Below are 17,180 nucleotides of genomic sequence, written 5' to 3'. Positions count from 1 at the left end.
TTAATAGTATTAAACATTTGATTGTGAGATCCATATATTGCAGGATATACAGCTCTGGATCATCCTTGGGGACACTGAAGTGACCTGCTGTTCCAGCTCTCTGCCTCCGGAAGCGGTTTCCATTGACTTGCTTCCAGAACAGCTTCAGGAATTGCTGCTGATCCCCGATGGACTTGGCACATCCGGTCTTTCAGATAGATTCAGTTAAAACTTCAGTCAAGCCCTGAGCCTTCTAAGCACACAGAGACAGGAGAACAGAGGCTTAACCTAGCTTTCTTAAGTCTAACCAAAATTTCTAATTTTCCTATCCATGCCCAGCCCTTTAGAAGTTCTCAAGAGTCATCATCCTGATCCCTTGGGTTTGGATGTCTGGTTATAGTTATTTTATAAATTATACATAGGGTGTCATTGAACAAGGAGGAAATAAATGGGGGTGGATTACTAAATTTATTCTAAAGCAAAACATTATATAGCCACAATCTTACATTGGTAGAAATCTTTATAGTCAATACAAATTTTATATCAATTTATAGATTGATGCAGATGTAAGGTTTTCATTAATATAAATTTCTTATATTGATACAAAAATTTGAAATTAATATTGTTACTTTTAGATAGGCATTGTGCCCATGCAACTCATTTAAAAATACAAGGCTTCGACCCAGTCCCTCTAATAACTGCTATTACAAACTGTTTAGGATGATTAAATAAGGCAAGTTAAAGACCAAATAGACTCATCGTCATAGATTCTGATCTAATTATATTAAGGCGCGTTCTACAATATACTAATAGAAATAGCTAAAAGTAGCCAAGATCCAACAGTTCAAATACATTTTATATATGCAGTTTTCAAAGACATCACCAATCCACAGATCATGACTTTTGATATTAATTCATTATTAAACATCATTTGAGTAGACACATGTCTGCCCCTAACAGTATCCCCTTCATGGTTGAAAGAAGAAATTGAACATCAAAACCTCCATACGGAGTTGCTCCAGTTATGGCAAGATAGCCGATGGAAAAAATCGCTCTAATTCATCTACAGACAAAAAAATACTGTCCAGCAAAGGACACACAGTGCAAGGTAGTCGATAACTTAGGTATGCCAAGACAGAATAAGCTAGTTCTGCATAGTTCCTGCCTTATTCAAGGTCTGTCAGATGGTTCTGGGCCAGAAGGCTGAAGGTAGATGCTTTGACACTTTGAGGAATAGTGGACTGACTGTCCAAGGAGTCAGATGTCTCTACAATTTGTTTAAGTTTTGGAAACTATGTTTTGTAGTGCTATATATTCAGGTACTAGTTAATTCATTCTCTATTTCTGACAGGGTTGAAAACTAGTTACAGTCTCATAATCAAACTTAAGTTGTTTAACATTAAGGATGATGATGCTGATTTAAAAGGATGGTTTCCACATGGTAGTAAAAGTTAAAATCAGAACCTATTTCAGTTATAGAATTGTTAACTCTTTAACTTAGGGTAGATGGTAGAGTACTTTATCTAATTGACAAATATGATGGACTGCATATTAATTATATATCATACTTTATAATTTACATAATTTTTTTGGTTGTGCTCAATTTATATCTGAAAAAAAGGAGCCTTTTTAAAGGACAAGGAGGCTGAGATGTTGGGGATTGGTTCTAATGCTTTGTGTTAATTCGGCTCCCAAAAGCCACACTTCAGACAATGAGAGTCCCTGCTCCCAGCTGGCTTTAATTGGTAATAAAGAATTGCATACAGCCAGTAGCTGGGCAGGGAGACAGACGCAGGACTTTTAGATTGTGCAGGCAAGGGACTGAAGCAGAAGAAGAACAGACAGAATCGCCATGATAAGAGAGCACAAAGATCAGAGTTAAGATCCCACCAACATGTAAGAATCAGGGTAAGTGGCCATAGGGGTCACTCCCCTGACTGGATCTGGGGCAGCAAAGATAAAATACAGATTTAGAAAGGTGCTAACTAAGGAATATCGAGGGGGTGTGTGTGCTAGCTGAGGGGAGGTTCAGGAGTAGCTCAGCCCTTGAGCTAGTAAGGCATATTAAGAATATCTCTGTGTATGTGTGTCTTTCATTAATGAATCCCGAACTCTTAGGTGGTACAGAGCACACACGAGCCCAAAGCTCAGTGCAGATTAATAATTCACCACTACAAAAAACATCTTTAATACCGTATTCCGCGAGTCTCTGAGGTTTGTGAAGACCATCTATCTATTTATAGCATATCTGAACAAGCAAATGTTGCTTGTTTCTAGCTATTTATTATCTGTTTGACCCACAGCATATATTTCTGTGATAATCTAGACAAGTATCTGACCTGGCTATGAGTTTGACTATTAACTTGTATTTCTTAATCTCCTACACAGATTATAATAGCAGCTTTAAAAGGACTGGAACTAAAAATTCATTCTTTTTTTTTTTTTTTGGTTCTTTTTTTCGGAGCTGGGGACCGAACCCAGGGCCTTGCGCTTCCTAGGTAAGCGCTCTACCACTGAGCTAAATCCCCAGCCCCCTAAAAATTCATTCTTAAACAAGTTATACAGGCCCAATACTTTACATGAGAGTTGAAAACATGTAGACACAGCATGTTGTAACAAAAGTAACCTTAAATTTTGTATCAATATACAAAGATTTTTATCAATGAAAGCCTTAAACCTGTATCACTATTCAGTAGTCGATGTAAACAAAATAATCTTTGAGAATAACAATAGTTCTAAGTTGAAGAGTATATTCAATAATTTAGCCTTTTACCCTATTATTCCTATATGATATTTATACATTATTCCCTTTTCTTTCCAACCCTAATAAAGAAGGGTAGAGATTAAAAAAAAGTGAAAGAGCAATTCCTGAGTCTAAGCTCCTAAACCTTGTTTTGTTTGGTTTTTGTTTTTGTTTTTTTTTTATAATCAGGATCATTAACAACTTATAAACACCCACCTAAATAACAACAAACACCCATAAGTCATAAAATGTCCAAACCATTTATCTCATCTTAAGAGAATGGGATGACAATGTTCTTGAAATTGTTCCCTGGTGATTTGGGTGTCTCAGTATCCCCAAGGTAATTCTCGTCAGGGCTGTCTTTTTGGTTTTTATTTTCTGCAAACATACAAATGATATACAGGCTTGCATTGGCATATGTATGGAATGTACAAGTTGCCCAGATCAGTTAATGGGGATGCCTTGCTCTTTGTTTGAGCAGGTTTGAAGGATGTCTTTCTTAAGCTAGCATGGATTGTAACCAATTCTCTTGCGCGATAGGAATTTTTATGTATGCCATTAAAAGAATGATACAATCACTCCTGGGGACTTTGTAGCCACGATTTATTGACTACATATGGATATTTAAGTCCCAGTCAGTCTTAGAGCTGTTCCCATGAAGAGGAATCAGCATATACATTAGCTGTCTTGGTCCTTCCTGATTTCCTTCTTCTTGTCTGTACTGACATCTTCAGGACATTGATCCTGTCATATCTGATTTTTGTCAATTTGGAAGGAATCCATAGTTTTCTTTCCTGTGGAAACATAGACATAACCTCTCCTTCAGCTCAACACATTTTCTGTCTTTCATTTTGAGGTTAGGACATCTTTAAAATAAACCGGATAGTTTAGTTCAGCAGGTTTTTTCCCATAACCCAATGTCTCTCAGTAGCTACAGTGTTTTGTTTGCTAGCATTTAAAACAATCAAAGTTAATAAAGCACTATCTATCTCTGGGTAGTCCTTGTTACCTCTTTCTGTTTTTTAACATCTCTTTTAAAGTATGATTGGGTCACCCCACAATTGCTTGTCCTGTAGGATTGTGTGGTATACCTGTAATGTATTTCATATATGTAAAAATATAAGTTTATATGTATGTAATATGTAATACACAGAAATAATTTATATTTATATATTATACCACTCCTGGGAATATACCCAAAAGATGCCCCACCATACCACAATGACACGTGCTCCACTGTTTTCAGAGCAGCCTTATTTGTAATAGCCAGAATCTAGAAACAACCCAGATGTCCCTCAACTGAAGAATGGATACAGAAAATGTGGTTCATTTACACAATGGAATAGTGTTCAGATAATAGAAACAAGGACATCTTGAGTTTTGTAGGCAAATGAATGGAACTAGAAAATATCATCCTGAGCAAGGTAACCCAGACCCAAAAGGACTTGCATGGTACATACTCAACTGATAAGTGGATATTAGCCAAAAAGTACAGAATACCCATGATACAACTCACAGACCATATGAAGCTTAACAAGAAGGAAGGCCCAAGTGTGGATACTTCAATCCCACTTAGAGAGGGAAAACGGGGGGAGAGGGAGGGGAAACAGGAGGCAGGATCAGGTATGGGGGTTGGGGGGACAGGAGAGAAGCCCAGAGGACCAGGAGAATGAATGGAAATATGCAGCAGTGTGGGGTGGGGCAGGGAGAACCTCTAGAAAGTTCCAGAGCCCTGGGATGTGAGAGGCTCCCAGGACTCAACTGGGACGACCTTAGCCGAAATGCCCAATAGTGGGGACAAGGAACTTGTAGATACACAGGGCCTATCTCAGTTGAGGCATGGGGACACCCACCCATCTTCAAAATTTTTAACCCTGAATCGTTCCTGTCTAAAGGAAATACAGGGAGTAAAATGGGGCAGAGACTGAAGGACAGGCCATCCAGTGACTGGGCCAACTTGGGGCCCATCTTTTGCGCAGGCACCAAATCCTGACACAATTATTGATGCCACGTTGTGCTTGCATACAGGGGTTTAGCGTGGTTGTCCTCTGAGAGGCTCTACTAGCAGCTGACTGAGACAGAGGCAGATACTTATAGCCAACCATTGGACTGAGGTTGATGAACCCTATGGGAGAGTTAAGGGAAGGATTGAAGGAGTCAAAAGGAATTGTAATCTCATAGGAAGAATAATAGTATCAACTAACCCGGACACCCTGAAACTGAGCCACTAACCAAAGAGCATTCATGGGCTGGTTCATGCCCCCCCAGTACATATGTAGCAGAGAACTGCCTTGTCTGGCCTCAGTGGAAGAGGATGTGTCTAATCTTGTAGAGACTTGATGCCCCAGGGACAGAGGATGTTGGCTGGGGTGAGGTGTAGGTGAGTGGATGGGGGAGTACCCTGTCAAAAGCAAAGGAGAGGGAATGGGGTGAAGAACTCGAGGAGGGGACTGGGAAGGGGAGCAATACCTGGAATGTAAATAATTTAATAAAATACATATTTATACATAAATATATAAATAAATGCTTATACATATGTGTGTAAAAATCACATCATTTTATGGGAGATGTGCTGGAGCATTGTTGGTTTTATTCATACAGGTATCCCCATAGTGGCCATAACTTCTAATAAATGCATAATTGCAGAATGAGCCTTTTCAGAAGGTAAAGCTGGTGCCCACCGAAATCCTGAATATGTCTATAGCATGGTGCACATTTGTAGTTTACCAAATTCTGAGAAATGAAACACATCTGTTTGTCTAATTTAATTTCTTTGGGTATCTTTAGGGTTACTCACTGCAGGTAATGATTTGGTTATATAAAGAACAGAAATAATATTTCCTTAGAACTTTGTTAGACTGTTGCTAAGTGATAGATGATTCTTTCTTTAAACCTTTGCTGTTAACATGGTGGGTTGTTTTTTTTAACGAAATTTGGAACCCTCTAGCACAATTCCTATCAGTAGTCGATCAGTTTCATCATTACTTGTGCTAGAGGGTCTGGAAGCCCCATTCAGGATCTGGTATGTGTTATATCCAATAGATGATTTCTATTTCTGATCACTTGTTGTAATTGAATACATGGTGAAATCAATCTGGAATCATCCTGAGTAAGTTCAGCTGTTTCTATATGCAAAACAACTCTTTCTGCATATTGAGAGTCAGTAACTATATTAAGAGACTCTGGAAAACCTAATAATACCATAAGAATGGCATGTAACTCTCATTTTTGAACTGTCTCTTAGGGCTCTGAGCTATCTTATTTTTTTCTCATAACCTGCCTTTCCTAATATATTATTGCATTAGTAATTATATTCTAAATGCAGCTAATTTGAAAATATATTTTGAAAGAAAAGATGAGGGGCTGGGGATTTAGCTCAGTGGTAGAGCGCTTACCTAGGAAGCGCAAGGCCCTGGGTTCGATCCCCAGCTCCGAAAAAAAGAACAAAAAAAAAAAAAAAAAAAAAAAGAAAGAAAAGATGAATATCCTTGGGGAAAAAACAAACTTTATCTCAGAAAATGTTAAAATATGCACTTCCATGCAAATTAACAACAATGCTGGCGGTAAACCCAGTATCTTGAATATGCACTTCTTTAATTTTTTTTTTAATAAAGTAGAACATGAATCTGGGACTGTGGAGATAGCTCAGCCATTAAATGTTTGGCTCAGAACCAAAAAGTGTTGCTACTCAATCATGAAGATCAAAGTTCAGATTCCAGCACTCATGTAAACAAGACTGGTATCTTGTAATGTCTGCCAACTGCAGCTCAGGGGAATCTAGCCTAAGGCCTCATTGTTGCACATCTACACATACGGACATACATACTAAATTGTCTTTATAAGTCTAGGTTTTCTCCTTTTGTTTAGTAAAATAACCAACAGTTTTGAAAGAAGTAAATAGGCTACAGCTTCAATATCATTTTAATAATTACACACTAAACCATGAATTTCTTTAGTAGTAGCTTAGGCATCACTCACAAACCTATTCCTATTCATCTTCAAACCCTGCAGTAGCTTTAATTTACTTGGCCCAGTGAATGACACTATTAGGATGAGTGGTCTTTTGAGTAGTTGTGGCCTTGGAGGAAGTATGTCATTGTGGGGTTGGCCTTTAAGGCTCCAGTGCTCAAGTTCCACCCAGTGCAGAAGAGACCCACCTCCTGGCTGCTTGCAGAGGAGAGTCCATCTGGCTGCCTTTGGGTCAAGATGTTGAACTTTCAGCTCCTCTAGTCATGCCTACCTGCACTCTTCCCACCATGATAATGGATTGAACCTCTGAAACTGTAACCAGCCCCAATCAAATGTTTGCCTTAATTGTTCATGTTGTCCCTTCACATTGATGAAACCCTAAGACAGATTTGGTCCCAAGGATTGGGGCATTGTTGTGATAGGACTGAGCATGGTTTTGTTTGGAGGAAAGTAGATTTGGGGACTTGGGGTTTGGAAAGCAATGGAATGCTCTAAGTAAGGCTTAATAGGCTAGCCCAGTAGGAATGATGAAAGACATTGGCCCTGAGTGTGATTTCAACTGTGGGGGCCTGGCTTCAGAGGTTTCAGGGGAAAGGAGATTTAGTATGTTGCATGGAGATCATTCTTATATTTTGGTGAAGAATATGGCTGCTTTTTGTTCTTTTCTGGGGAGTCTGCTTGAGGCTAAGGTGACGAAATTCAGATTAATTGCATTGACAAAGGGAGTCTCAAATCAACCAAATTTAGACTGTCCTATGGTTCATTCTTACGAAGGGCATTTTGATCAAGCATAGAATGCTTAAAAAGGAAAAGTATAAAATATATGGCTCAAGTATTAAAGGGGCACCAGGAAATGCAATGGAACTAAATCCTATGTTAGGGATATTAAATGGAACTAAGGGACTGGTGACCTCAAGGTAAGATTCCACCCAGTTAAGCTTACTGTTTATGCATTTGCAGTTGAACAGGGGAGAGTTATATCATGTTAGGCATTATGATGGCCTGCTTATTGTTTTCATTTGGACATAAGGAGATATTATTAGGTATCGAAATGACAAGCGATGGGTTATGATGGCTATTCTCGGTTTTCAACTTGACTACCTCTGGAATGAACTACAATCCAGAACTTATAAAGATCTTGTGAAAAGGTAAAGACAGGCTTATGCTCAGGTGTGGTGGTATACATGTTTAATTCCAGCATTTAGGAGACAGACGCATATAGATATCTGAGTTCAAGGTCAGTTTACAGAGCAGGCACCAGGACAGCCAATCCTAGGCAGTGAAAGGTGTAGTGGACCTAGGGAGGCTCCGGCCTGAAGAAGCAGCAGAACTTGGCAGCTGTGGCCATGTGGCTCTGGCTTTAGAGTCAAGAATAAAGGGGGTTACTAAACAATTACTGCTAGTTAGCTGAAACTAAGAAATTAGTGGTGATTAAGAAGAGACAGGCATCACTGTGGTGAAATCTTCTGAAAAGTGTTATCTAAGAGCACAAAGATGCTGTGTTCCAGAGGTGGCCAAGGTTGTGCCACCTGCTGGTAGTTGACCTTAGTATTGTGTAAGAGTCACCCAGGTGGTACTGGTTTTGAAGGCATAAAGGGGCAGGGAGAGCAGTTGAGGCATGGCACTCTGATAGGCCAGGAAAGGCCACTGGTGAAGGTTCATCCTCAGTTTCAATTGATGGCCCAGGACTGAAAGGGTCATACAAAGAAGTTGAGACTTGGCACTGTGAAGGGAATCCTATTGGTGAAGCCTAGTTGCAGCATAAGACCCTAGAGTATTGGAGATGCCACTACCATGGGATGCCCACCATGAACACCACCAGCAGTAGGGTGGAGTTAATCAGAGACTAGAGTGCTATAAGAGGGCAGAGCTGGAAGTGACCCAAGTCATTTGGAGGAACTCAGAAGAGGTGTAGATCTCACATATTGGAACAAGAGGTTATAATGTTGAGTTGCCTTAGAGACTCCAAGATGTTAGAGATGTAAGAGCTGTGGGCTACCTGCAGAGAAAAGCTGCTAAGAGGTAGTAGAGCCAGCCCAGGAGAAAGAGCTGTGTTGCAGTCATCAAAGCTGAAAGGAGTTGGACATTAGACATAGAGAGTTTGGAGTTTGCCCAGCTGGTTTTTGGTCTTGTTTTGGTTCAGTATTTCTTCACGATGATGGGAAAGGTAATGTATATATTGTATGATTTTGGAAGTACGTGATCTGCTTTCTGATTTTTTTTTCTTTTTTTTTTTTCGGAGCTGGGGACTGAACCCAGGGGCTTGCGATTGCTAGCTGCTTTTTGATTTTATAGGGAACTACAGTTAAGGAATTGCATGAAAGTCAGAAGAGACTTTGCACTTTTAAACACTGCTAAGACTGTGATAAACTATTAGACTTTGGAAGTTGGACTAAATGCATTTTGCATTATGCTATGATTAGGTATGACTCATATGTTTGAACAAGCCTATGGCCAGGGAGTAGAATGTGGTGGTTTGAATATGTGTGGCCCAGAAAATGGCACTATTAGGAGGTGTGGCCTTGTTGGAAGAAGTGTGTCACCATGGTGGTGGCTTTTGAGTCTCCAGTACTCAAGTTCCACCCAGTGCAGAAGAGACACCCCGCCACCTGGCTGCCCACAGAAGAGTCTCCATCTGGCTGCCTTCCAATGAAGAGTAGAACGCTCTCTGTAGCCAGATCCTGTGGGGGAGAGAGCTGGACTCTCAGAAGTGCGGACAATCCTGAGAGCACAGGAAAAACCACCACTTCTGCTCACATCCCGGGTCCAAGAGGAACCCGTCTAGAGAGCCTCAGGACATAGGAACAAAGGAGCAGTCTGGGACAGGATCCTTCTGGTTTCCTCCTGTGCCCTGAGCTGACCTGGTCCTACAGTTCTCTGTACCCAGATCCTGTGGGGGAGACAAATGGACTATCAGAAATGCATACAATACTGAGAGCACATGGGGAGACCACCACTTTTGCTCACATTCCTGGCCCAAGAGGAACCCTGAACCAAGGAGAAGTCTGGGACAGAATCTTTCAATTTCTGCCTGTGCCCGGGACTTAACCCATGACACAGCTCTCTGTACCCAGATCCTGATAAGAGAAATCCAGTCTCTAGGAGTGCTAATACACAGGCTTACAGGAGGGTCAAGTCACTGTCAGAGACAGCAAGACAAGCTAACACCAGAGACAACCTGATGGTGAGAGGCAAGTGCAGGAACCTAAGCAACAGAAAACAAGACTACTTAGCATCATCAGAGCCCAGTTCTCCCATCAAAGCAAATACTGGATATCCCAACACACCAGAAAAGCATGTGTCTTAGTTCAGGTTTTATTGCTGTGAACAGACACCATGATCAATGTAAGGTTTATAAAGGACATTTAATTGAGGCTGGCTTACAGGTTCAGAGGTTTGGTCCATTATCATCAAGGCAGGGGCATGGCAACATCTAGGCATGCATGGTGCAAGAGGAGCTGAGTTCTATATCTTCACCCGAAGGAAGTCAGGAACAGACTGTGCATCTTCAGGCAGTTAGAGGAGGGTCTCCAAGCCCACCCTCACAGTGACACACTTCCTCCAACAAGGCTACACTTTCTAATAGCTACTCCATGGGCCAAGCATATGCAAACCATCACAGCAAGATCTGTATTTAAAATCACATCTCATGATGCTGATAGTGAACTTTAAGAAGGGCATAAATAACTCCCTTAAAGAAATACAGGACAAAACAGGTAAACAGGTAGAAGCCTTAAAGAGGAAACACATGAGTCTCTTAAAGAAATACCAGAAAATACTAACCAAACAGGTGAAGGAATTGAATACAGGATCTAAAAATGTAAACAGAAACAATAAAGACAAAGGGAGACAAACCTAGAAATAAAAACCTAGGGAAGAGATCAGGAGTCATAGACACAAGCATCACCAACAGAATATAAGACTTAGAAGAAAGAATCTCATGGGCAGAAGATAATATAGAAAACACTGCCACATTCACCAAAGAAAATGTAAAATGTAAAAGCTTCTAACCCAAAACATACAGGAAATCCCAGACACGATGAGGAGATCAAACCTAAGAATAATCAGTATGGAAGAAAGCAAAGATTCCCAACTTAAAGGGCCAGTAAATATCTTCAACAAAATTATAGAAGAAAGCTTCCCTAACCTAAAGAAAGAGATGCCCATAAACATAAAAGAAGCCTACAGAACCCCAAATAGATTGGATGAGAAAAAAAATTCCTCCTTTCACATAATATTCAAAACACCAAATGCACAAAACAAAGGAAGAATATTAAAAGCAGTAAGAGTTTTCTTTTTAGGTCAAATAAAATATAAAGGCAGACCTGTCACAATTACACCAGACTTCTCACCAGAGACTGTGAAAGCCAGAGAGCCTGGGGAGAGAGATATCATACAGATCCTAAGAGAACACAAATGCCAGCTCAGGCTATTATATCCAGCAAAACTCTCAATTAACATAGATGGAGAAACCAAGATATTCCATGACAAAACCAAATTTATACAATATCTTTTCACAAATCCAGCCTCACAAAGGATAATAGATGAAAAATCCCAACACAAGGAGGGAAAATAACCCCAGGAAAAGCAAGAAAGTAATCTTCTTGCAATAAACCAAAAATAAGAGAGCCATACAAACATAATTCCATCTCTAACAACAAAAATAACAGGAAACACCAATGACTATTCCTTAATATGTCTTAACATCAATGGACTCAATTTCACAATAAAAAGACAAAGACTAACAGATTGGATAGATAAAGAGGACCCAGCATTTTACTGCATAGAGGAAACACACCTTAGAGACAAAGACAGATACTACCTCAGAGTAAAAGGCTGGAAAACAATTTTCCAAGCAAATGGTCCGAAGAAACAAGCCAGAGTAGCCATTCTAATATCGAATAAAATCGACGTTTAACCAAGAGTTATAAAAAAAGCTAAGGAAGACACTTCAAATTCATCAAAGGAAAAATCCACCAAGATGAACTCTCAATCCTGAATATCTATGCTCTAAATGCAAGGACACCTACATTGATAGAAGAAACCAAACTAAAGCTCAAAGCACATATGGCACCTTACACAAGAGTAGTGGGAAACTTCAACACCCCACTCTCATGAAAGGAGAGATCATGGAAACAGAAACTAAACAGAGACACAGAGAAATTAACAGAAGTTATGAACCAAAGGGATTTAACAGATCTCTGTAGAACACTTCATCCTAAAACAAAAGAATATACCTTCTTTTCAGAACCTCATGGTACCTTCTCCAAAACTGACCATATAATCGGTCACAAAACAGTTTTCAACAGATACAAGAAGACTGAAATAATATCATCCATCCCATCAGATCACCATGGACTAAGGCTGGTCTTCAATAACAAAACAAAACAAAACAAAACAAAACAACGACAGGGAGCCCACATACACATGGAAGTTGAACAACTCTCTACTCAATGATAACCTGGTCAAGGAAGAAATAAAGAAATTAGAGACTTTTTAGAATTTAATGAAAATAAAGGCACAACATACCCAAACTTATGGGACACAATGAAAGCAGTGCTAAGAGGAAAACTCATAGCTCTGAGTGCCTCCAAAAAGAAACAGGAGAGAGCACACATCAGCAGCTTGACAGCACACCTAAAAGCTCTAGAACAACAACAACAACAAAAAAAAAAAAAGCAAATACACACAGGAGGAGTAGAAGGCAGGGAATACTCAAACTCAGGGCTGAAATCAGCCAAGTAGAAACAAACAAACAAACAAAAAACTATACAAAGAATCAACAAAACCAGGAGCTGCTTCTTTGAGAAAATCAACATGATAGTTAACCCCTTAGCCACACTAACCAGAGGTCACAGAGAGTGTGTCCAAATTAACAAAATCAGAAATGAAAAGGGAGATATAACAACAGAATCTGAGAAAATAAAAAAAATCACCAGATCCTACTACAAAAGCCTATATTCAATAAAACTGGAAAATCTGAAGGAAATGGACAATTTTCTAGACAGATACCAGGTACCATAGTTAAATCCGGATCAGATAAATCATCTAAATAATCCCATAACTCCTAGAGAAATAGAAGCAGTCACTAAAAGTCTCCCAACCAAAAAAAGTCCAGGACCAGATGGGTTTACGGCAGAATTTTATCAGACCTTCATAGAAGATATAATACTAATATTCTTCAAACTATTCCACAAAATAGAAACAGAAGAAACACTACTCAATTACTTCTATGTAGCCACAATTATGATTATACCTAAATCACACAATGATCCAACAAAGAAAGAGAACTTCAGACCAATTTCCATTATGAATATTGATGCAAAAATACTCAATAAAATTCTCACAGATTGAATCCAAGAACACAATCAAAACGATCTTCCATTATCATCAAGTAGGCTTCATTCCATGGATGCATGGATGCAGGGATGGTTCAATATACAGAAATCCATCAACCTAATAAACTATATAGACAAAGTCAAAGGAAAAAAAAACCCACATGATCATCTCATTAGATACTGAGAAATCATTTGACAAAATTCAACACACCTTCATGTTAAAAGTCTTGGAAAGATCAGGAACTCAAGGCCCATACCTAAACATAGTAAAAGCAATATATAGCAAACCAGTAACCAACATCAAACTAAATGAAAAGAAACTTGAAGTAATCCCACTAAAATCAGGGACTAGACAAGGCTGCCTACTCTCTCCCTACGTATTCAATATAGTTCTTTAAGTCCTAGACAGAGCAATCAGACAACAAGAGGAGGACAAAGGGATACAAATTGGAAAGGAAGAAGTCAAAATATCACTATTTGCAGATGATATGATAGTATACTGAAGTGACCCAAAAAGTTCCACCAGAAAACTACTAAACCTGAAAAACAACATCAGCAAAGTGGGTGGGGATGAAATTACCTCAAATAAATCAGTAGACTTCCTCTACTGAAAGGGTAAACAGGCTGAGAAAGAAATTAGGGAAATGGCATCCTTCAGAATAGTCCCAAATAATATAAAATACCTCTGTGTGACTTTAACCAAGCAAGTGAAAGATCTATATGACATAAACTTCAAGTCTCTGAAGAAAGAAATTGAAGATCTCAGAAGATGGAAAGATCTCCCATGCTCATGCATTGGCAGGATTAATATTGTAAAAATGGCCATCTTGCCAAAAGCAATCTATAGATGCAATGCAGTCCCCATCAAAATTCCAACTCAATTCTCTGTAGAGGTAGAAAGAGCAATTTGCAAATTCATTTGGAATAACAATATTCTGGGATAGCAAAACTATCCTCAACAATAAAAGAATTTGTGGGGGAATCACCATCCCTGACCTCAAACTGTATAACAGAGCAATAGTGATTTAAAAAAACCCAAAAAACAAAAACAAACAAACAAAAAACACTGTATGGTATTAATACAGAGACAGTCAGGTCTGGTACTGGTTCAAATGGAAGTTACCATGTAGAAGAATGCAAATTGATCCATTTGTATGGCTCTGTACAAAGCTCAAGTTCAAGTGATCAAGGACCTCCACATAAAACCAGATACACTCAAACTAATAGAAGAAAAAGTGGGGAAGAATCTTGAACACATGGGCATTGGGGAAAATTTCCCAATGCTTATGCTCTAAGATCAAGTATTGACAAATGGGACCTCATAAAATTGCAAAGCCTCTGTAAGTCAAAGGACACCGTTATTAGAACAAAACAGCAACCAACAGATTGGGAAAATATCTTTACCAATCCTACATCTGATAGAGGGCTAATGTCCAATATATAGAAAGAACTCAAGACGTTAGATTACATAGTATCAAATAACCCTATTAAAAATGGGGTACATGGGGCTGGAGAGATGGCTCACTCGATTAAGGGCACTGACTGCTCTTCCAGAGGTCCTGAGTTCAAATCCCAGCAACCACATGGTGGCTCACAACCAATGCCCTCTTCTGGTGTGTCTGAAGAGAGTGATGGTGTACATAAACAAAATTAAAAAACAAACCAAAGAAACAAAAATGGGGTACAGAGCTAAAGAAAGAATTCTCAGCTCATGAATATGGAATGGCTGAGAAGTACCTAAAGAAATGTTCAACATCCTTAGTCATCAGGGAAATGCAAATCAAAATAATTCTAAGATTCCACCTCACACCAGTCAGAATGGCTAAGATCAAAAACTCAGGTGAGGATGTGAAGAAAGAGGGACACTCCTCCATTGTTGGTATTGTAAGCTGGTACAAGCACTCTGGAAATCAGTCTGGAGGTTCCTTAGAAAACTGGACATAGTACTACCTGAGGACCCAGATATTCCACTCCTGGGCATATAGCCAAAAGATGCTCCAACGTATAATAAGTACACGTGCTCCACTATGTTCATTGCAGCCTTATTTATAATAGCCAGAAGCTGGAAAGAACACAGATGTCCCTCAACAGAGGAATGGATACAGAAAATGTGGTACATCTACACAATAAAGTACTATTCCACTATCAAAAACAATGACTTCACGAAATACATAGGCAAATAGATGGAACTAGAAAATATCATCCTGTGAGGTAATCCAGACACAGAAAACAAAACAAAACAAAACAAAAAACCAAAAAAAACCCACACACGGTATGCACTCACTGATAAGTGGATATTAGCCCCAAAGCTCGGAATACCCAAAATACAATCCACAGACCATATGAAGCTCAAGAAGAACAACCAAAGTATGGAAGTTCAGTCCTTCTTAGAAGTGGGAAAAAAATATTCATAGGAGGGGATATTGAGACAAAGTTTGGAGCAGAGACTGAAGGAATGGCCGTTCAGAGCCTGTTCCACCTGGGGATCAAGTCCATGTACATACGGCCACCAAAGCCAGACAATAATACTGATGCCAAGAACTGCATTCTGATAGGGCCTGATATAGCTGTCTCCTGAGAGACTCTGCTAGACAAATACAGAGGCGAATGCTAGCAGCAGTCCACTGAACTGAGAACAGGACCCCTGTTGGAGGAATTAGAGAAAGGATTGAAAGAGCTTAAGGGGCTTGCAACCCCATAAGAACAACCATACCAACCAACCAGAGCTCCCAGGGACTAAACCACTACCCAAAGACTATACATGGACTGACTGATGGCCTTATTGGGCACCAATGGGAGGAGAAGCCCTTGGTCCTGCTAAGGCTGGACCCCCCAGTATAAGGGAATGTCAGGGTGGGGAGGCGGGAAGGGGTGGGTGTATGGGTTGGGGAACACCCTCATAGAGGAATGGGAGGGGGAATGAGGTAGGGAGTTTACAGACTGGAAACCAGGAAAGGGGATAACACTTGAAATGTAAATTAAAAAAAAACAATTTAAAAAAAAAAGGGGAAAAATCCTCATGTGAGAAAACAAAGATGTTCTTTCAGCACCATATCTGTCTGCACACTGCTTCTCTTCCCACCGTGACAATAATAGACTGAACCTCTGAATTTGTAAGCCAGCTCCAATTAAATGCTGTCCTTTATAAGAGTTGCCTTAGTCATGGTGTCTCTTCACAGCAATGGAACCCTAACTGAGACACCCATCTAAGACCCCTCACTTAACTAAGTCATAATCAGATCAAAGTGTGCAGTCTTGAGTCCACCTCATGAAGCTGTCCTCACTGCTGATGGGTAGAAAGCATTTGCAGAGGGCACTGGTGGATAAACAGTCTTACAAGTCCAGCTTCAATCATGTCGGCTGAGTGGTATAGGCTCGCCGTGGCTTTCCTCAGCCCCACTGCTCTGTCATGAAGTAGGCCATGCCAGCTCTCTGCAGCTTCTGCTACACAGTACGGGCTGGATAAAGCTTCTACCTGTTCTGTGTAGCAGTGCATGTGCAGCAGCCTGCAGTGCTTAGGAAATTCCTCTGTGAGGAAGGACGGGAGATACAAGTAAACGAGTCCATGCACTAGAGTGAGAGAGGGGTGGGCCTGGGGCCTGGGAACAGAAACTACATTAAAGTTAAAGTAGTATTTTATCAAACTATACACATTATCAAGTCAGAGGAAATTTAAGTCCAAACAACATACAATTAAAAAGGGATTTTTTAAAAAGGGGGTCAATGACCACAACTGTTTCTTAACAATAAATTATTAAATAATATTGAACAAATAAGAAAGTATTGATAAAGAAAGGGTCTGGAGGGATGGCCCAGCAGTTAAGAACATGGGCTGCTCTTGCAGAGGGCCTGGGTCTGATTTCCCGCACCTGCATGGTGGCTCACAACTGTAGAGAAGTTTGTAGAGAACTGCATTCCACGATATTTGACACCCTCTTTGGGCTGCTAAGGCACCTCATCTGCACGGTCACATGGTACACAGACTTACTTGAAGACAAAACAGCACGCCACGCGCAGTAATAAAATTAAACATGCTATTAAAAAGCACTATTTTTGAAACTTGGTCCCACTATGAAATCCAGAGCAACCTAGACCCTGCTATGTCACCCAGGAGGGGCTTTTTACTCAAAATCCCCTGCTATTCCTTCCCA

This window comes from Rattus norvegicus, chromosome 4, assembly GCF_036323735.1.
Source record: "Rattus norvegicus strain BN/NHsdMcwi chromosome 4, GRCr8, whole genome shotgun sequence".
In the NCBI taxonomy this organism is placed as follows: domain Eukaryota; kingdom Metazoa; phylum Chordata; class Mammalia; order Rodentia; family Muridae; genus Rattus; species Rattus norvegicus.
This window is presented reverse-complemented; position numbering follows the sequence as displayed.